A 22932-nucleotide genomic window follows, 5' to 3' on the forward strand; every position below is an offset into this window, starting at 1 on the left:
TTTTTCCTTTTTAGATTTTATTTATTTATTTTAGTGGGGGGGAAAGGCAGAGGGAGAGGCAGAGAGAGAATCTCAAGCAGAATCTGTGCTGAGCATGGGGCCCAATACGAGCTCAATCTCAGGATGACCTGAGCCAAAATCAAGAATCAGTCTCTTAACCAACTGAGCCACCTAGGCTCCCCTTCTTTTCTGATAGTAAAGAGTTGTCTTCCTCCTCCCAGGATACCAGGTCAAGGACTGCCCCCCCTTGTGTCGGACTCTGCCTTCTTCAACCTGCCCAAGGCTAGAACTGGTTTAACTATGGTATACAAAACTCCATTGCTTTTCCTCCCCTCTCCTTTTCTCATTCCCTATCTCTTTTGCAAGTGCATAGCAGTGCAGGCAATTTAAATCTGTAAGTCTCAAACACCTGTTCATGAGCTAGTTTCAGTCTGCTCATATTATAATTCCTTGGGGAGCTTTTGCTTCCCTCGTGGAACCCTCCATTTTTAACATAGCTTTCCAGGAGAAGGCACAGCCAGGGTTGTGAATCTCTGAACCAAGGAACAGAGATGAGTAATAATTCAATGCTTCTCAAGCTGATTAAGGACACAGAAATCCTAGCTACCTCTCTTTCTTTCCATGACACCATAAGAAATGTTGGAATTTAGATACTCATATTTGAAATAATTATATAGGAATTTGGGACTAATTTTATTAACAATAAGCAGTAGCAAGTAAAAAGAGATTTAAATACAGTTTATGGAAGATTTTTTTAAAGATTTTTTTTAATTAAGAAAATTATTCCCATTAACTTTTTTGCATTGAAAGTTGAAGGGGAAAAAAAACTGTCTATAACTGAATGTAACATTGGACCATCACGCTTGCGCAAAAGCAGTTGATGAGAACCACTGAGCTAGAAGGAAACACAGCTGGCAAGCTGAGTCTGTGTGACTGCCTAATTAGCAGCTGTAGGGGATCACATTTACATTCTAACAGGCAGCATTTTGCCATAACTTAAAGGAGATAGGAAGTGGAATTACCAGATGTTTGTGACCACATGGTAGGGGAATTTTTTTTTTGAGGGGGATTCTGAGACCCCTTTGTGCTCATGGGTAGCTAAACATCCTTTTGCCCTTCATTAGGCTGGACCCTATTATAATTGGTGTTTGTGATATACTTCCAATTCTGGCAGGATGGGCCAGTTTATGCATCAGTAACAGCCCCAAAATCTATGTGGCTTAATACAACACATATACATTTTTCCCTCACACAGATGCCCAGTACACATCAGCCAGTGGCTCTGTTCATCCTGGTCATCCAGGCAGAGATCAATGGCAGTTCCATTTTAGCACATGCTTCTATGGTGAATCATGCACTGGCTCTAAAATGTCCATCTAGGGCGCCTGGGTGGCTCAGTTGGTTAAGCGACTGCCTTCGGCTCAGGTCACGATCCTGGAGTCCCGGGATCGAGTCCCACGTCGGGCTCCCTGCTCAGCAGGGAGTCTGCTTCTCTCTCTGATCCTCCCCCCTCTCATGCTCTCTATCTCATTCTCTCTCTCAAATAAATAAATAAAATCTTTAAAAAAATAAAATAAAATAAAATGTCTATCTAGAAGTAACACAGTCCCCTTACATTCAAATTTTTTTGGCCAAGGTCAGTCACATGGGCACATATAACATCAAAATAGAAAAAAAACTCAATTCTGCCATGTATCCATAAAGAAGAAAAGAGCACAGTATGTAGTAACAACCCTAATGCTGACCATAACCTCCAAACATTAACTTAGGTTTGGGAGGTAGACATTCAAACACTCAAATCTAATCTCAGCTCCAACAATAAATGGTAGACAGCCTAAAAAGTACCGAGACAGATAATGTGCCCCTAGATAAGCTGTTTGCATTATCCCTCTGCTGGTTTGTACCAGTGGGCTGGGTTAATTAATTAATTTTTATATGATTTTAAGTATATTTTAATGTATTCACGGAGTTTGTACACCCATCACTATAAATTTTGAACAATTTCATTATTCCCAAAAAGAAATCTTTCACTCCTCAGCCATCAATCTCCTATCCCACATGCTTCCTCTAGCCCTATATAACCACTAATATACTTGTTATCTCTGTAAGCTTGTCTATTATGGACCTTTCATATAAATGGAATCATGTAATACACTATTCTGGCTTCTTTCACTTTGTATATTTTCTCAAAGTTCATCCATATAATAGCATGTATTAGTTCTGAATAAATTTTATTGTCAAGTAATACTCCATTGTATGGATAACACACTTGTTTATCCATTTATCAGTTAATGGACATTAGGACTGCTTGCGCTCTATGGCTATTATGAAAATGCTGCTATAAACATTCATTTACACTTTTTTGTGAGAACATATGTTTTCAATTCTTCAGGGCATATACCTCAGAGCATAATTGCTAGATCACATGGTAACTCTATGTTTAATCATTTTTTTCTTTTTTTTTTAATTTCTTTATTGTTATGTTAAACACCATACATTACATCATTAGTTTTTGATGTAGTGTTCCATGATTCATTGTTTGTGCATAACACCCAGTGCTCCATGCAGAACGTGCCCTCTTTAATACAAATCACCAGGCTTACCCATCCTCCCACCCCCCGCCCCTCTAGAACCCTCAGTTTGTTTTTCAGAGTCCATAGTCTCTCATGGTTCATCTACCCCTCCAACTTCCCCCCCTTCATTCTTCCCCTCCTGCTATCTTCTTCTTTTTTTTTCTTAACATATATTGCATTATTTGTTTCAGAGGTACAGATCTGAGATTCAACAGTCTTGCACAATTCACAGCACTCACCATAGCACATACCCTCCCCAGTGACTATCACCCAGACACCCCATCCCTCCCACCCCACCCCCCTCCAGCAACCCACAGTTTGTTTCCTGAGATTAAGAATTCCTCATATCAGTGAGGTCACATGATACATGTCTTTCTCTGATTCACTTATTTCGCTCAGCATAACACCCTCTAGTTGCATCCACGTCGTTGCAAATGGCAAGATTCCATTCCTTTTGATGGCTGCATAATATTCCATTGTGTATATATACCACTTCTTCTTTATCCATTCATCTGTCGATGGAATCTTGGTTCTTTCCATAGTTTCGCTATTGTGGACATTGCTGCTATAAACATTGGGGTGCACGTACCCCTTCAGGTGCCTACATTTGTATCTTTGGGGTAAATACCCAGTAGTGCAATTGCTGGATCATATGGTAGCTCTATTTTCAACTTTTTGAGGAACCTCCATACTGTTTTCCAGAGTGGCTGCACCAGCTTGCATTCCCACCAACAGTGTAGGAGGGTTCCCTTTTCTCCGCATCCCCGCCAACATCTGTCGTTTCCTGACTTGTTAATTTTAGCCATTTTGACTGGTGTGAGGTGGTATCTCACTGAGGTTTTGCTTTGGATTTCCCTGATCCTGAGCGATGTTGAGCACTTTTTCATGTGTCTGTTGGCCATTTGGATGTCTTCTTTGGAAAAATGTCTGTTCATGTCTTCTGCCCATTTCTTGATTGGATTCTTTATTCTTTGGGTGTTGAGTTTCATAAGTTCTTTATAGATTTTAGATACTAGCCCTTTATCTGATATGTCATTTGCAAATATCTTCTCCCATTCTGTCGGTTGTCTTTTGGTTTTGTTAACTGTTTCTTTTGCTGTGCAAAAGCTGTTTAACTTGATGAAGTCCCAATAGTTCATTTTTGCCCTTGCTTCCCTTGCCTTTGGCAATGTTTCTAGGAAGAAGTTGCTGCAGCTGAGGTCAAAGAGGTTGCTGCCTGTGTTCTCCTTTAGGATTTTGAGGGACTCCTGTCTCACATTGAGGTCTTTCAAGCATTTGGAGTCTATTTTTGTGTGTGGTGTAAGGAAAATGGTCCAGTTTCATTCTTCTGCATGTGGCTGTCCAATTTTCCCAACACCATTTGTTGAAGAGACGGCCTTTTTTCCATTGGACGTTCTTTCCTGCTTTGTCAAAGATTAGTTGACCATAGAGTTGAGGGTCCATTTCTGGGCTCTCTATTCGGTTCCATTGATCTATGTGTCTGTTTTTGTGCCAGTACCATACTGTCTTGCTAATTACAGCTTTGTAATAGAGCTGGAAGTCCAGAATTGTGATGCCGCCAGCTTTGCTTTTCTTTTTCAACCTTCCTCTGGCTATTTGGGGTCTTTTCTGGTTCCATACAAATTTTAGGATTATTTGTTCCATTTCTTTGAAAAAAGTGGATGGTATTTTGATGGGGATTGCATTGAATGTGTAGATTGCTCTAGGTAGCATTGACATCTTCACAGTATTTGTTCTTCCAATCCATGAGCATGGAATGTTTTTCCATTTTTTGTGTCTTCCTCAATTTCTTTCATGAGTATTTTATAGTTTTCTGAGTACAGATTCTTTGTCTCTTTGGTTAGATTTATTCCTAGGTATCTTATGGTTTTGGGTGCAATTGTAAATTGGATCAACTCCTTCATTTCTCTTTCTTCTGTCTTGTTGTTGGTGTATAGGAATGCCACTGATTTCTGTGCACTGATTTTATATCCTGCCACTTGACTGAATTCCTGTATGAGTTCTAGCAGTTTGGGGGTGGAGTCTTTTGGGTTTTCCACATAAAGTATCATATCATCAGCAAAGAGTGAGAGTTTGACTTCTTCTTTGCTGATTCAGATGTCTTTTATATCTTTTTGTTGTCTGATTGCTGTGGCTAGGACTTCTAATACTCTGTTGAATAGCCATGGTGATCATGGACATCCCTGTCATGTTCCTGACCTTAGAGGGAAAGCTCTCAGTTTTTCCCCATTGAGAATGATATTCGCTGTAGGTTTTTCATAGATGGCTTTTATGATATTGAGGTATGTACCCTCGATCCCTATACTCTGAAGAGTTTTGATCAAGAAAGGATGCTGTACTTGGTCAAATGCTTTTTCTGCATCTATTGAGAGGATCATATGATTCTTGTTCTTTCTTTTGTTAATGTATTGTATCACGTTGATTGATTTGCAGATGTTGAACCAACCTTGCAGCCCAGGGATAAATCCCACTTGGTCGTGGTGAATAATCCTTTTAATATACTGTTGGATCCTATTGGCTAGTATTTTGGTGAGAATTTTTACATCCATGTTCATCAAGGATATTGGTCTGTAATTCTCCTTTTTGATGGGGTCTTTGTCTGGTTTTGAGATCAAGGTAATGGTGGCCTCCTAAAACGAGTTTGGAAGTTTTCCTTCCATTTCTATTTTTTGGAACAGTTTCAGAAGAATAGGTATTAATTCTTCTGTAAATGTTTGGTAGAATTCCCCTGGGAAGCCATCTGGCCCTGGGCTTTTGTTTTTTGGGAGATTTTTGATGACTGCTTCAATTTCCTTAGTGGTTATAGGTCTGTTCAGGTTTTCTTTTCCTTCCTGGTTCAGTTTTGGGAGTTGATACATCTGTAGGAATGCAACCATTTCTTCCAGATTATCTAATTTGCTGGACATAGAGTTGCTCATAATATGTTCTTATAATTGTTTGTATTTCTTTGGTGTTGGTTGTGATCTCTCCTCTTTCATTCATGATTTTGTTGATTTGGGTCATTTCTCTTTTCTTTTTGATAAGTCTGGCCAGGGGTTTATCAATCTTGTTAATTCTTTCAAAGAACCATTGGCTGGGTTAATTTAAAAGGCTCAAAGCATGGAAGACATTTGCATCCCAATCTGTCCCCTCCTTTAAACAATGCTCAATCCATTCCTCCTCTGTGGAATGTTCTGCTATTTCAGGCTGCATCTTTCACTGATAGCTCAGTCTGCTGCCATATTACCAATGCTTAGGACATGGTTACTCTTTGATAACTACATGTTAAATGAAGGAAAGATTGTTAAATCAAAATGCCAGAGTTCAGCATTTTAATTCTCTGTTCAGTTAATAAACGTAGTTTTTGTTTTCCAGATTAGACTATAAGTTTCTCAGAGGCATAAAACAGTTCTTATCTCTGGAACTCCACAAAGTACCCAGGCCAAGGATGGGCACACAGTAGAAGAACCATAAGCCTTTGACAGTTCATTGGTAGACTAAAGAAAAAAAAAAGAAAAAAGAAAAACTGATGGATGTGAGCTGAGCTCGTCTTGGTCCATCAAAGAATAGGTATAGTTGCCATCAAGAGCACATTGCTTAAACCTTCCACTCAACCTTGCCACACAGAGTGAGTTGGAAGACTGTCGAATAAAAATGACATTTGGCTGGACCCATTTGAGGACAGTCATTAATATTGCTAACAGGTCCATGTGTTAGACTTGGCCCAACAAAGACACCAGATGCATCCTCCCAGGCAACCTGGGGGCCCTTCTGAGGGCTCCTCCAGGCCAGGATCACTGCATCTGCTTTCATTCAGACAGTCTGGCTACTTGGCTCAAGACAGAGCATCCATGGCAAGAACTAACACTCTCTCAGCGCGGCTCCACTTCATGAAAAATGAACATAACTAGGGGGTTGAGTCCTGCTGCCAATCTGGCCAACAGATGGTGCATTCCTGATGACAGGGGACAGCCAATTGAAAGATAATCTTGACCTGCTTCTGCAGTCCCAGCTGAGTTAATAAATTCAACAAGAACCATACATAGTTGTGTGCCAATCTTGTGTCTAGCCCTGTGGTCAGGAAAATGGGAAATCAGAGATCCAGAAAAAGAAGTAAGGTACCCTTTGGTAAAGACATGATAATATAGTTAGACCCCATGTAATCAGAGCAGGAAATAGAATCCCATGAGGTCAATAGTTAAGCATGTCTTAAGCTAAGGGATTCACAGACATCATTCCTTTTAATACTTGCAATTGTCCTATGAGCAGATAGCAATGGCTCCATTTTCCAGATGACAAAACCAAAGCTGAGAGTTTACCTGGCTTCCTCAAGGTCAGACAGTTGATAGGGTAAAAATTTAAACCTCTGATTCCAAAGAACGTGTTGTTAGAGAGTGCATTATTTGTGGAGGGCTACTGAGGTTAGAAAAGGCAAGTTTGGAGTGTGGCTAATAGTAAGAAACATTTACATAATGCTCACAGGACACTTGGTGCCTTTTTTTTATTTTTTATTTGTCAGAGAGAGAGAGCAGAGGGAGAAGCAAGCTCCCCGCCAAGCAAGGAGCCCAATGGAAGACTCAATCCCAGGACCCTGGAATCATGACCCGAGCCAAAGGCAGATGTCCAACCAACTGAGCCACCCAGACATCCCCATCTGGTGCCCTTCTAAGGCCTTTTCTGTTAAGAGTTCATCCAACCTTTTCTAGCAACTCCATAAATTAGGCACTAATGTAACTTCCCTTAACAAATAAGGAAGCAAGTGTATAAAGAGTTTAAGCACATAGCACAAAATCACACCACTTGGTAGAAGATTAGGGATTTGAACCCAAAGAGGGTAGTCCTTCTTGCCCACTACACTATACTAAATACTACTGATAATATTCACTCCTCATTCCCCCAAAATGTGGCCAGGCCTTTTCGTGCTTTATCTGTCTTGGCTCAAAGCAGAAGTTCCCAGACTTCTAACAATGCTCCATGGCCTTTGTTTCAAAACCTAGAAAACTATATTTACAGCTGATCCCCTCAGACTTGAGGACACGGGTGTGCATACTGCTGTGCTAGGAAACACCAACGTCCCAAGGGAAGGGTGGAGACACCAATCTTCCCCTGCTGAAGGCCACAATTCTAAAGTTCAGGTGTGGTCAAAGTTTATGGATGATAAATAGATGATGGATGGTTGGATGGATGGATGGATGGATGGATGGATGGATGGATGGATGGATAATGCTTTCACTTCTGACCAAACTAAGAAGCCAGTCTTAGGGTGGGGGAAAATCCCACAGGTGAAAGGGTTAGTGGCCCTGTTCCTAATTCAGGACCCAGGAAAGTTGGTAGGACTTCTGATAGTAAGATGGCATGGTGGAAAGTGTGGACATGAGGAGAAAAGGCTCCTAGCTTCATTAACAATTTCCTTGTATTGGGGCACCTGGTTGGTTAAGCATCTGCCTTCAGCTTGGATCATGATCTCAGGGTCATGGGATCAAGCCCCATTCAGGTTCCCTACTCAGCAGGGAGCCTGCTTCTCCCTCTTTCTGTAGCTCCCCCTGCTTGTGCGTGCTCTCTCTCTCTCTCTCTCTGTATCAAATAAATAAATAAAATAAAATAAATAACCTCCTTGTACAAGTTTGACACAAAAGTAACAATGCTGTCAACTTTAATGGATCATGTAGATTGGGACAATTAATATATTCCTGCTGACCATTGTACACAGAAGACCGGAAGAGCTGAACCAAAGTTTCTGGAATGTAGCAGCCCCTAAGACTTCTAAAATGATTCTCAATGGTGTAAGAATTCTCCAAAACAAAGACTTTACATGTTTTATTTACTTTGACAAATAGGGGCTTGGAGTCAGACTTACTTTGAATTGGTACAAACAAAGTAATAAAAGATTCTTGGACCTAAGTAAATTAAAACTCTTTCAGTGTGTATATAAACCTGAAGTTCTGCAGCTTAAATATTTGGTACAGTATTGGCTTAAGTATCTGGAAAATGTTTCCCCTCTCTTTTTTCCAATCCAACACAAAAGAAAAAGAAAGAAAGAAAGAAAGAAAGAAAGAAAGAAAGAAAGAAAGAAAGAAAGAAAGAAAGAAAGAAGAAAAAGAAAGAAAGAAAGAAAGAAAGAAAGGGAGGGAGGGAGGAAGGAAGGAAGGAAGAAGGGAGGGAGAAGGGAGGAAGGGAAGAAGAACATAGGAGGAAAAATAGCCAGGCTAAAAAGATTTTTGATGGCATATGTAAAAATGAATACCAACTGGCCTTCCAAGTAATGGAATCAAATGTTTAGTTTAGCAGGATTCTGTTGTGTATCTAATTTTTCCATTAAGATTTTCATAGATAGAGACCAGATAATCACTTTTGCAGAGAATACTGATGAGTTGTACTTGCTTGGTTGAAGGGGAGGAAAATGAATATGTGCATTTAAATTTTTATGATTACATTTTTAGTGAAGGGAGGAGGATGACTATAGTTTCATGACTGCTTTAATGCAATTGGTTCCACATAGAGGAGATGACATGTTGAAATGTGATGAGTAAATATGTGCAGAATGCTTCCCCAGTAATTGGATTCAAGCAACAATAACACTGGGCATTGTCAAATCCTTTATAGCTTTTTTCAAAAGGTCTCCTTCTTTTTTACCTGAAAGAAAATGCACATAATATAGAACATCATGACCTTACTCAACAGTAAAAAGGGAAATTAAAAATTATTTCACCCAAGTGCATCTGCATTTGAATCAAGCACATGCTAAGGTTTATGCAACTTCTAACTGCGCAATTTCTTCTCCTGACTTCTTCCTGTTATAAAATCACAGGATTTTAGAACTAAATGGTACATTTCAGGAGTAATTTTATGTAACATTCTCATTTTAGAGATAAGAAAATAAAGGCCTAGAGAAGTAAGGTAATGTCCCTATGGATATACAGTAAATTGACGGACGAGATAAGGCCAAGCTTAGAACCCTTGTTTCTGCTTCTTGTATAGTCAAGGAGGAAAGGATTTGAGCAGTAGAAGGTGGGTAACAGAGGTCAAGTAAAGGAAGGGTGCTATTATCTAAGTGTTCATGCCCCCCTAACCTTCATATGGTGAAATCCTAACCCCCAAAGGTGATGGTATTTGAAGGTGGGGCCTTTTGGGGGTGAACTAAGTGATGAGGGCAGTTCTCTTATAAAAATAGGTCCCACAGAGCTCCCTGGACTTTTCTGTCCTATTAGGATAAAGGAAGAGTCTGTCACCCACAAGAAAGCCCTCACCCAAACATGCTGACATGGACTTCCAGATCCATGACTATGAGCAATAAATTTCTGTTGTTTATAAACTACCTAGTCTGTGGTATTTTGTTACAGGAGCCCAAAAAGAAGACAGAGGGCTTCAGTGAAGAGGGGCCAATCATCTTGGGGAAATACAGAGAATATCTGAAGGGGAATGATAGCTGATGAAAAGTCATTGGCCATTGTAAGCAGATCATTGATGATCTTTTTAGCCCAGACTCTTTTATCACGAGGGGTAAAAAACCATCTAAATAATCTTGAGATAAAAGAAAAATTTACATCTTCCTGTAACCAAGAGGCTTGAATTTAGACATGATTTCAAGTACAGCTGAACTCAGGTGGCCAAATGACAATCAGTGCTTTCTCTGAGCTATGTTTCTTACCTCTCTGTGTTGTTCTCATTCTTTCCCTATATGGGGTCTTCCCTGTGGTGAGGAAGAGAGCCACCTGCCATCCTATTTTCATACCTTCTCAGTTTAGCAACCTTACTTGAAAAACAAGACCTGTCTTCCAATGTTAAAATATTAATCACAGGGCAGAATATTAATTTTTCCTGTGTGGGTCATACACCAACCCTAGATTCAAGAAACTGATTAGTATGACTGGCCAGATTAGGTCACATTTCAGTCTTATAACTAGTGTGACACAGAGGGGTTTTATGATTCACTGACCAACTGGGAGCATGGTATGAGATTATAGTATCTTAAAAGGAAGGGGATATATAACTGGAAGAAACAGGGAAGAAACACACTAAAACATAAAAACAATACCTTGAGTTTTCCTTTAGTGACCAGCAAGCACATACATCTTTCTTAAACATTCAATTTCACCTAACAAATTACAAGTATCTGTGTACAATTAAAAATCATGTTCAACACTTCCCAAGGAGTTATAGCTTCCAGATGTTACGTATTCATATCATGTCATAAATCCATGGGGTTTTCAATACAAGGGATATTCATTCTGCCTCTATGCCTATTGAAATCCTATTTCAATATTCTGTGGTTTATGAATACAATAAATGATCAATTTAATCATCCAAAACATACCAATTTAGAAATGATAGGAAAATAAGATAACAATCAAAAATATTCTCATTTAGAAAGCAGAGAAAAGAGACTAACATAGAAAGGTCCTTCATATGCAGCACACACCATATATTCCTAGACAAGACTAACATCTCCTGCACTAGTAGGAGAATGAGATCCTTGGTTAGTTAGACTAGCTGACCAACTTTAATTCTCTGGCATCTTTTCCTCTATGTTCATAGCTAACAGAGGCATGGAGACAATTGAAATTTTAGAAATACTATCACTTTAAGAGCCCACTTCCTATAGGTATAATTATAGGGATCCTGTGGTTGCCTTAGAAATTAAGAAAACACATAACCCTAATTGACAGGATTGTGTTTCTCTAACAACGCAACTACTTTAAAACCATGGTCAACTGTAAGGTTATTACATTCCTATGAACTCTGGTTACTAAACCAACACTGAGACATTTTTAAAGACAGGATCAATGAATGTAGATTGCAGCCTGGTAGATTGTTTCATGGATCCCATGGGGTACCTCCAGAAGCTTTGTCTGAGACTGAAACCATCATTCCCCCACTGCTGGAAGTTTTTGAATCTAACAGCTTTCCATTGAGTCCATCTCTGGAACTTTCTCTCAGCTGGAGAGAGCTGCTTTGCACAAGTTTTGCCCCTTTCCTGGGTTTAACCTATATCCAATGACGGGTCAATGCAGAGGTACAAATACCCAGCCTCCTTGTCCAATCTCAGACAGCTCTGAAGGGCCAACCTGACTTCATAACCTCAGATGGGATTGACTGAAGACTTTACTGTGACTTTTTTACTCTGCCCAGCATTCACTCTTCCTGATCCTGCTTCTTTTATTCCACCAGAAGTATTGATTCTGAAAGCACTCTCCACAACATACCTCCTGCTTGAAAATCCCCATCTCAGAGTCTGGTTCCCCAGGAACCCAACCTATAATAGGTGGCACCAGGAGTGGCCTGAGAGAAGACTCTAGATTTTGGAGATTTGTTATATCACCTGCAGCCTGACAGGTAATGAGGATCCCTAAATTATGGTTGGTGGAGCATAGATGGTCCATGGCATGTAGGAACAGCATAATTGTTAAAATGTTTCCCAGCAATAGACCAGGGTGGCATACCAGAAAAAATGAAAGCATTGACGCATGAATGAATCAGACGACTGAGAAGTTTTTGCAAATCAGTAATTATAAGGAGTGTGGAACTAGACGGATACTGTTGTGGGCAATGAATGCTTTGAAGATAGAAATAAAATGAAAGGCTGAGGTGATTAATCTCCAACCACAGATTAAGGTCCAGGGTCTCCTTAGTAGCTTATAAAGAGACTCCCATCTCCTACAATGGGAGAAGAGAAAAAGCTGAAGGTAGAACCCAAGATTTAATTATAATAGTAATAGAGCTCAAGAGGAGGTTGAATTTTCAACCTTAACCAATCTGCTATGACAAGGTCAGAGTTCTTATTATAAAGAAATGGACTCTGTGACAACCAAAATCTGACAAGTTTTGATAGGGCCTTCTATCAGTCAGGATTCCACCAGAAAAGGAGAGCAGCCGAATATATATATACTTATGTCACTCCAGTGGGGTGTGTATACATATAGAGATACATAAATACATATATACGTGCATATGTATATGCATATATCTGTGTGTATGTATATACCTGGCATTTATTGAAAGGAATTGGTTTACACAGTTGGATGTAGGCTGAGCAAGTCTGAAATCCATCTCTTGGGCAAGCTGTCAGGAGGGGTAGGCTGGAAGCTCTCAGGCAGGAATGGAAGCTGCAGTTCACAGGTGGAATTTCTTCTTCCAAAGGGAAAGCTCAACTTTGTTCTTAAGGCTTTTCAACTGATTTCAATTAGGCCCACCCAGATTTTCTAGAATAATCTCCTTAAATTCAACTGCTTGTAGATATTAGTCACATCTTAGGCCTAGAGCAGAAAAGAACTCTATAGCAGCTGTTCATCATATTTGTGTTCATTAGACTCATCATCTCACAATTTCTATGGAGGAATTAAGGCACAGTTTACATGGAATCTTTGCTTAGGGTTGCACAAGGCTACAATCAATGACTTATCTATAGTGGGAAAAGATGCCATGTGGAGTTTATGGTATGACTCAATACAAGGATCACATCATATATTGTGTCCTTCAGCCACTATATACTTTTCAAAAATTGCTCTTGACATGTTCTTGGACTCTGTTAGAGATGGAATCCCTAACCATGGGACAAGTTACTATGTGCTAGAACCCATCATAAGGTAGCATCTGTCAGACACACCAAGAAATAAAGTCAGGAGAACCCCTCAGAATTCAATCTTAAGATAGAAGTGTACAGCATCATTTGTTGAAGAGACTGGCTTTTCCTCATTGCATGTTCTTGCCTTCTTTGTCATAGATTAATTGACTATATAAGCGTGAATTTATTTCTGGACTCTCTATGCTATTCTAGTGACCTATATGTCTATCTTTGTGCCAGTACCACCCTGTTTAGATTACTACAGCATTGTAATATATCTTGAAATCTGAGATTGTGATACCTCCAGCTTTGTTCTTCTTTCTCAAGATTTCTTTGGGTACTTGGGTTCCTTTGATGTTCCACAACAGTTTTAAGATTATTTGTTTGTAGATTGCTTTGGTTAGTATGGACATTTTAACAATATTGGTTCTTCCAATCCATGAGCATGAAATATCTTTCCATTTGTTTGTGTCATCTTTAATTTCTTTCATCAGTGTTTTATAATTTTTGGTTAAGTTTATTCCTAGGTGTTTTATTATTTTTGTTGCAATTGTAAATAAGATTGTTTTCTTAATTTCTCTGTCTGTTACTTCATTATAAGTGTATAGAAATGAACCAAATTTCTATATATCAATCTTGTATCAGTGACTTCACTGAATTCATTTATCAGTTCTAGACAGTCTCTTCAACAAATGGTGATGGGAAAACTGGACAGATACATGCAAAAGAATGAAACTGGACCACTTTCTTACACCATACACAAAAATAAACTCAAAATGGATTTAAGACCTAAATGTGAGACCTAAAACCATTTATCTCCTAGAAGTAAACATAGGCAGTAATTTCTTTGACATCAGCTATAGAAAACTTTTTCTAGATCTGTCTCTTCAGGCAAGGGAAACAAAAGCAAAATTAAACTATTGGGACTACACCAAAATAAAAAAGCTTTTGCACAGTGAAGGAAATGGCAAACAAAAAGGCATCCTACTGAATGGAAGAAGATATTTGTATATAATGTATATGATAAGAGGTTAATATTCAAAATATATGAAGAATTTATACAACTCAACACCAAAAAAATAATTCAGTTAAAAAATGGGCACAGAACTTGAACACACATTTTTCCAAAGAAGACATACAGATGGCCAACAGACACATAAAAAGATGCTCAACATCCTTACAATCATCAAGGAAATGCTAATCAAAACTACAATGAGATATCACCTCACATCTGTCAGAATGGCTAAAATCAAAAGCACAAGAAACAACAAATGTTGGTGAGGATAGGAAGAAAAAGGAACCCTTGTGCACTGTTGGAAGGAATGCAAACTGATGCAGCCACTATGGAAAACAATATGAAGCTTCCTCAAAAGTTAAGAATAGAACTACCCTATGATCCAGTAATTGCGCTACTGGGTATTATCCCAAAGAAAATGAAAACACTAATTTGAAAAGAAATATGCACACCTATGTTTATAGCAGCATTATTTACAATAACCAAGAAATGGAAGCAACCTAAGTTGCTAAGTGTCCATTCATAGATAAATGGATAAAGAAGGTGTGGCATACACATAATGGAATATTACTCAGCCATAAAAAAGAATGAAATCTTGCTATTTGCAACAACATGGATGGCACTAGAGAGTATTATGCTAAGTGAAATAAGTCAGAGATAGACAAATACCATATGATTTCAGTCATATGTGGAATTGAAGAAACAAACAAATAAACAGAAAAAAAAGAGACAAAAACATATCCTTAACTATAGAGAACAAAGTGGTGGTTGCTAGAAGGGAGGTGGTTGGGGGATGGGTGAAATAGATAAAGGGAATTAAGAATACACTTATCTTGATGAGTACTGAGAAATGTATAGAATTGTTGAATCATTATACTGTATACCTGAAACTAATTTAACACTGTATGTTAATTTTACTTCAATTTAAAATAAATGTAAAAAGATAGAAGTGGTATACTCAGGGTCAGGCATTCACAGGACCAAAGAGTAAGCCTCATGAATATATGTCCTAGGCCTCCATGTTATCCATCAGTATTCAATTAGCACCTCTCTCCCTCTACTCATATTTATGGCCACATTGGTGGAATTGGGAGAGATCTTTAATACCAGCTATGGAGAAGAAAAATGACAGAACTTGATTCAGTAATGGGGCAGCTTGATATATGGGTAGTCTAAATGAACTGTGTCTAAACTACAGCCCCACTCAGGAGTCGACCTAAAAGGCAGAAGTGAAGGGAAATCCTCAAGAATCTGTAATAGTCATCTATTGCTGCATAACATACATACATACTTACATACATACATACATACATACATACATACATACATACAATCTCAGTTTCTTTAAACAAGGCAGATTTATTATTGCACAGTTTCTGTGGAAGGAAGAAGGCCTGGCTTACTGAAGGCCTATGTTTATGTTCTCACAAGGTTGTGAGTAAGATGTTGACTTGCTGCCATCTCCTTGGAGGCTCTGTCCCGGAAGGATCTATTTCTAAGCTTATGTGGTGTTGGTAGTATTCAGTTCCTTGTAGGCTCCTGGACTGAGGGTCTTATTTCTTGGTGGCTGGTGGCCATAGACTGCCTTCAGTTCCTTGCACATAGGCCTGGCCTTTTCTATAGGCAAACCTACACCATTGAAGCTTGTTGCTTCAAAGTCAGCAAAAGGGAGAGTTCTGGTAAAATGATCATTACAGTCTAATACAACATAACCATATACATTTCACCACATACATCTCATCACTTTTGTACTATTCTATAGGTTGGAGGTAAATACAGGATGAAGTCCTTTACAGAGTTTTATAATATTCTCCCCTGCCCACCAAAACTCATGTCTTCCCCAGAATCTCAGAATATGACCATTTTAGAAATAGGGTCTTTTCAGATGTAATTAGTTAAGGTGAGATAAGGTCATACTGCAGTAGCATAAGACTTATCCTGACAAACTAATTTCTTTATAAGAAGAGAAGAAATGCAGAGACACAGACTCATAGGGATAATGCTGTGTGACAACAGAGCCAGAGATTAGTGTGATGCATCTATAAGCCAAGGAATCCCAAAGATTTCAGGAAACACCAGAAACTCAAAGAAAGACATGGGACAGATCCTTCCCTAGAATCTTTAGAGAGAATATGGCCCTGCTGACACCTCGATTAACTGTGGGAGAATAAATTTTTATTGTTTTAAGTTACATACGTTTTGGTCATATGTTACAGAAGCCCTGGGGAACTAATATAATCCCAAACTTAACAAGAATGGGTTATGCAAGGGCATGAATTCTAGGATTGAGGACCATGATGGACTGTCTACTAGAGTTTACCCTCTGCCCTCCAATGATGCACACTTTCACATGCAAAACATATTCACCTCCTGCTAACATCCCCAAGAGTCTTACTCTATTTGGGCACCAGCTCAAATCCCAGATTCTCATCATTTATATATTATACACACACACACACACACACACACACACACACATACATATGGATGAGACTCCTTCATTGTAGTTACTCTTAATTTGTCTATCTGTAAAACTAATGAAATGAATTATCTCCTCCCCCTCCACACACACACCTAATGTGTATGGAAAATGGACAGTACAAAGGAATCACTGAATCACAGAAGTTATGAAATCCAGCTGGGAAATGTTCAGAATTCTCATATTAGGTTTGAAGACCTAGGAATCATTCCCTTTGGCCCTTGGTTCTGTCCTCTGGTCCCTTGCACCCCCTCAGTCATCCATTTTAAGGAAAGGCAGCACATGTGTGCTACTGAGTAGTTTTTATCAATCTTCCTACTGGTACAATTTTGGAATCAAGAGTCTCCTTTCTTTTTGTATCCTTTGTGTCCCTTTCAATCTTAACTGACAGTTCTTTTTTTTTTTTTTTATGGAAATAATTTTCTCAAATACTGTGTGGGTCTTCTGTGAACTTCCTTGGACTCAGTCCATTAGACAAAAGTTCCACACACAGATCTTTTACAGATAACCACCTCTCTTCCTTGTGCTTCTGCTACAATGATGAGGGACAACACTCTTAAAATTACTCTTAAGCTTACTAGAGGGATATGATTTTATTGAGAGGTATATATGTATAATGTGCACCCTTAATCTCTTGAAAAGTACCTTTCCATGATATTACAGTGCATATTACAACAGCCTTTCAATATGTCTGTAGCTTTAACAAAAGTTTGATAGTAATACCCTTGGTTTCTTTATCTATACCAGGGCTTATCTCTTATGTACTATGCCCAGAAGCCATTTCACTTTTAGCATTTTACCATCTATAAAGGTTGAAAAGTGGCCCAATGTTAGAAAATATTCAGAGTACTCATGGACAGTAGTCAATGGCAAGGTCAATTATTCATGGAATTGAAGGAGAAAGATTGGAAGACTAAGGACAAGGAGGTGTGAGGGTCTGAGGTAGAGTCATATGGATGGACACACAAAGTAGGCACAGAACTAAAGATGTTGTGCTACAGATAATACTCACCAGAGAGCATCAACCATGGAGGAGGCACTAAACTACCATGACTCTCCAGCTGACACCAGCCAGCCACTGTTACCTACTGCTCTACTGCTAACTCAATGACAGCATGAATGATATAGCCTTGGTGGGAGGGGTGGGGCTGTGCATGCATCCAACAGCATAGGCCTCCACTCACCAAGTGATTTAGCTCTACAGTTCCTGCCAAATGTACAAGATGCCACCAACAAATCCAACACTGAGCCCCTGATATAGAATCATCTCTCCAAGAAACCCATCAGTAACTTGGCGAGTCAATTACACTGGACCCCTTCTACTTTGAAAGGGGCAACAATTATCTTGGGTAAACTCGACATATATTCTGAGTATGAGTTTGCCTTTCCCAATCATAGTACCTCAGCAGACACCCCTGTGTAAGGGCTTATACATTGTTTTATCTACAACACAGGACCTCACCTAACATTGCATCAGAAGAGAAGACATTTTACCATAGAAAATACGGCAGTGGGCACATGACCTTGGGATCCACTGGTTCTTCCACAAACTATCCTATTCAAAAAGTTCCAGCCTGAGAGAGCAACTGAAAGGCCTGTTAAAAGTGCAGCTAATGTGCCAATGAGGAGAAGATCTCATATGGGAAGGGGTATATATCCTAAAGCAATAACCATATATAGTGCTATGTTGCCACTGAATAAAACACATGGGTCTCCAAACTAAAAGTGGAAGAAAGAGGGGTTACATTTGCCATCATTCCCAATTGCCTACTGGTGAACCTGTGCCTCCCATTACCACAATTCTGGGCTTTGTGGTTTAGAGATTCTTGTTGCTAGATAGGGAACAATTCTACCAGAAGACATAGCTAGAGTTTTGTTGAACCTCAAGTGATAGCTGCCTCTTAGTCACTTCTGACTCTTTTTGCCAAAAAATCAGAAGACAAGGAAGGGAGTCAACATCCTTGTTTATCCTATTTATCCAGGATAAATAACCCTAATCATCAGAAGTTTATTATATAATGAAGGCAGGGGATTCCTCAGGTGATCCAACTGATATCTCTTGATACCCCCTGTCCAATTTTGGTGGTAAATAGAAAAGCACACCAGCAGAGATCCAAGAAAAGCATGATGGCCAAGGTCTCAGAAATGTAGGTTTGGTCACTTCACCAGGTAAAAGCACTTAGCCCAACATAGGTGATGACCAAGAGCAAGGAAAAACTTTAAGGAGTAGTGAAGGAGAGAGATCAATATTATTTATATCTCTGAGACTTGTGGCAATGCCAGTGGTTCATCCCAATAACCTCCTTCTCACAACAGGAGGTGTGGGTAATACAACATGATATCAACTGGAGTTTGAATCTGCATGATTCATATACTAAATTTTATTGGCATTTCCTTTAGGATTCATGGGGACCCTTTTCCCGAGAGAAATTAATACTTCATTTTAGAGAATTGGGGAGACTCTGGCTATTACTCTGCCACGGTTGGACACAAATTCCATCTGATTTAGCCCCTACTAATCTTACAACCACAAATTCACAAACACTGTGGTTGCTAATGTCTTCCCCTATTTTTGGCAATACAATACTCTGCTTCAATTGGAAACCTCCTCTTGAACTTCACTGTGGTAGCTATTCATCATTGTTCTCTGAACCTACCTTTGCCCCCACCTCATTCTAGCACCAGGGACACCATCCCCCAGGACTGAGCAATCACAGTATCACTTTCCCTTGGACCATATTGTTCAATTGGGTGGTAGGTGATGTGATTCAAGCAAAGTCAAACAATGACCACCCAAGGGACTGATATATGGAAACACTGAAAAATAATCCCTCTTTTTTCCTAGTATTGTTCAACATGGAGTATGTGCCAGTAACCATTATTATATGCATAACTTATATGTACTATATGTAGATAATTTTCTCTCTCTCATTCTCTTGCTCTCTCATTCTTGCTCTTTCTCTCTACCCACCCTTTTGGTGTGTTATTCTTGGATACAACTTTTAAAACCACCCCCTTGACTTCCTGTAAAGTTAGGCAAATAAATTATTTTGTTTTAGTTAAATTAGCTTACCTGATTGCTTGCAAGTTATGAAGGCAAAGAGAAGTGAATTAATAGTTTGGAGATAAACTTGGCACACAGAGAACCCAGAGAAATGACAGCAGAGGATACCAGGGCCCTCCCATATCCATTCTCCTCCATTTTCCCCCTGATGTGCAATAATTAAAGAGCCATGTGAAACAGTCAAATTAGTTTTGCCTTACCCATCCAGCTGTTTCTTTCAAAATACCGCATGTCAGAAAGCACAATGAAAGTCCTTAAATTGAATGCTAGGGCTCTAGGTCTATTTCACAAGCTGAGTTTCCAAGGAAATGGCCTTTGAAGAGATTTGTGTGTAAGGAATTTATTGTGAACAGCTTTCAGGCTCAACAACTGTTGAAGTAAAGAAAGAAGATTAATCAGAGAGAGAAACTGAAATACAATGCAGTTGTAGCAAAGATTTCAGCCAATCCTGTAGGGAACTCTTGGCTTGGGTCATTCTTCAGAATTGTCCCAAATTAAGCAAGGTATCCAAGTGTTTATACTCCATATCAGCCAACTATATACCTCAAGGAACTAGAAAAAGAAGAACAAACTAAGCTTGATGTGTAGGAGTCAGTCACGTAGTTTCTGGATTTCTTTCAGAGGGAATTGCTCTGTGTATGGCTATAGATTTGGTCTGTCCGTGAGAAGAGGTGAGTTCAGAAGATACTAACATCACTGTCTGAGATAAGAACCTCAGGAATTTCAAACCTTATCAACAAACACGCTTAATTTGGTGTCTCTGTTCCTACAAACTTGTGTCTTTACAGATGTCAGCTAGGAAGATATTTTTCAGAAGACTTGACTGGGCTAGATGTTAAAGAAGTAGTGATTTCAGGGGCAGAGCAAGATGGCGGAGGAGTAGGAGACCTGGATTTCGTCTCCTCTCAGGAATTCAACTGGGTAGGGAACAAACCACTCTGAACACCTACAAACTCAACAGGAGATCGAAGAAAAGAATAGCAACAACTCTCTCATCAGAAAAGCGACCACCTTCTGGAAGGTAGGACGTGCGGAGAAGTGAATCCGAGGCGATATTCGGGAGGATAGATGGCGGGGGAGGGGCCTCCGTCGGCCGCTTCTGGCAAGTGATAGAGCCCCGGAGCACAAAATCGGAACTTTTAAAAGTCAGCTCCGCTGAGGGACGTCACTCTGGTGGCTAAGCGGGGGGTGGAACCCTCCGGGACAGCGTGGTCTCAGGACCCTCGGGGTCACAGAAAGACCGGGGGAGCCTGAGTGTGGCAGAGCTCCCAGGTAACAGAGCAGGGAAGCCGGCTGCAGAGGCGGAGCCCAGGCGCGGGCTCTCAGCTCGGGGTCGCCATAAACCGTGATCCGCGGCCCAGTCGGGCCCCTGCTCCTCCAGCAGGGACCCAACAAGCGGCAGATGCGGGGAGACTCACCTTCCTCCCCCGGGAGGAGCCACGCAGAAGTGCACCGCAGGGATCTGCTGGGTTTGGAGACTCCACCCGGGGTCCGGTGCCAGAGATAGAAACGCGTGGTCACAGGCTGGATGAGCATGGAGTGCAGCCGGAGACCGGGGAGACGGGGAGTGACTGACGGCTTTTCTCTGGGGGCTCACTGAGGAGCGGAGCCCCAAGTTCTCGATTACTCCGGGGCAGAGATTGGGAGGCCGCCATTTTCACTCTCCGCCTCCAAAGCTGTACGGAAAGCTCGCAGGGAACAAAAGCCCCGGAGAGCAAACCCGAGCAGATTACTTAGCCGGGAGGGGGCAAGGGCGAGGCAATTCCGCCTCCGGCAGAGACATTTGGGAACCACGGCAACAGGCCCCTCCCCAGAAGATCAGCGAGAACAGCCAGCCAAGACCAAGTTTACCGATCAATGAGAACGGCAGAACTCCAGCGCTAGGGGAATACTGCACATAGAATTCATGGCTTTTTTACCATGATTCTTTAGTATTTCAAAGTTAATTTTTTTTTAACTGTCTTTTTTTCTTTTTTTTCTTTTTGAATTTTTCTTTTTCCCTTTTTCAACCAACATCTTATCAATCCCTTTTTTTAAAAAAACATTTTTATTTTTCATTTTTAGAGTCATATTCTATCCCTTCATAGTAGTTACGGGTATTTTTGGCTTATATATATAAGTTGTTCTCTCTTTAAAATTTTGAGATAGTTTCTTCTAAGAGATTAAAATATACCCTAAATCTCTAGTATATGGTGATTTCTATTCCCCTGCCTGATCACATTCTCTCCCTTTTTTTTTCTTTTTTCTTTTTTTAAATCTTCTTCTTTCTTTTTTCAAACAGCTTCTTATCAATTCCTTTTATAAAATTTTTTATAATTTCCATCTTTACCCTCATATTCCATCCCTTCATCATATCAATCCTTATTTTTGTACATATATAAGTTTTTCTTTCTTTAAAATTTTGGGAGGCACTTTCTTCTAAAAGACCAAAATACACCCCAAATCTAGTGTGTGGCACTGTTCTATATACGAGCCTGATCATATTTGATCACATACTGGTTTTTTGTTGTTGTTGTTGTTGTTTTGTTTTGTTTGTTTTTGTTTTTATCTTTCTCTTTTTTTTTCTTTTTCTTTTTTCTCTCTTTCCCTTTTCCCACTGCTTCAGGTCTTTTCTGATTTGTTTAGAGTATATTTTCTGGGGAAATTGTTACTCTGCTACCATTTTGTTCTCTCATTAATCTATTCTCCTCTGCACAAAATGACAAGACGGAAAAAATCACCTGAACAAAAAAAACAAGAGGTATTACCGACTGCCAGGGACCTACTCAATAAGGACATTAGTACGATGTCAGATCTAGAGTTCAGAATCATCACTTTAAAGATACTAGCTGGGCTTGAAAAAATATGGAAGTTATTAGAGAAACCCTTTTTGGAGAAGTAAAAGAGCTAAAATCCAACCAAGTAGAAATCAAAAAGGCTATTAATGAGGTGCAATCAAAAATGGGGGCGCTAACTGCTAGAATAAATGAGGCAGAAGAGAGAATCAGTAATATAGAAGATGAAATGATGGAAAATAAAGAAGCTGAGAAAAAGAGAGATAAACAACTACTGGATCACGAGGGCAGAATTCGAGAGATAAGCGATACCATAAGATGAAACAACATTAGAATAATTGGGATCCCAGAAGAAGAAGAAAGAGAGAGAGGGGCAGAAGGTATAATGGAGCAAATTATAGCAGAGAACTTCCCTAATTTGGGGAAGGAAACAGTCATGAAAATCCAGGAAGCACAGAGAACCCCTCTCAAAATCAATAAAAATAGG

The sequence above is a fragment of the Mirounga angustirostris genome, unplaced genomic scaffold (assembly GCF_029215605.1).
Source record: "Mirounga angustirostris isolate CCGP_5_RB_7025 unplaced genomic scaffold, mMirAng1.0.hap1 SCAF_3, whole genome shotgun sequence".
Taxonomy (NCBI): Eukaryota; Metazoa; Chordata; class Mammalia; order Carnivora; family Phocidae; genus Mirounga; species Mirounga angustirostris.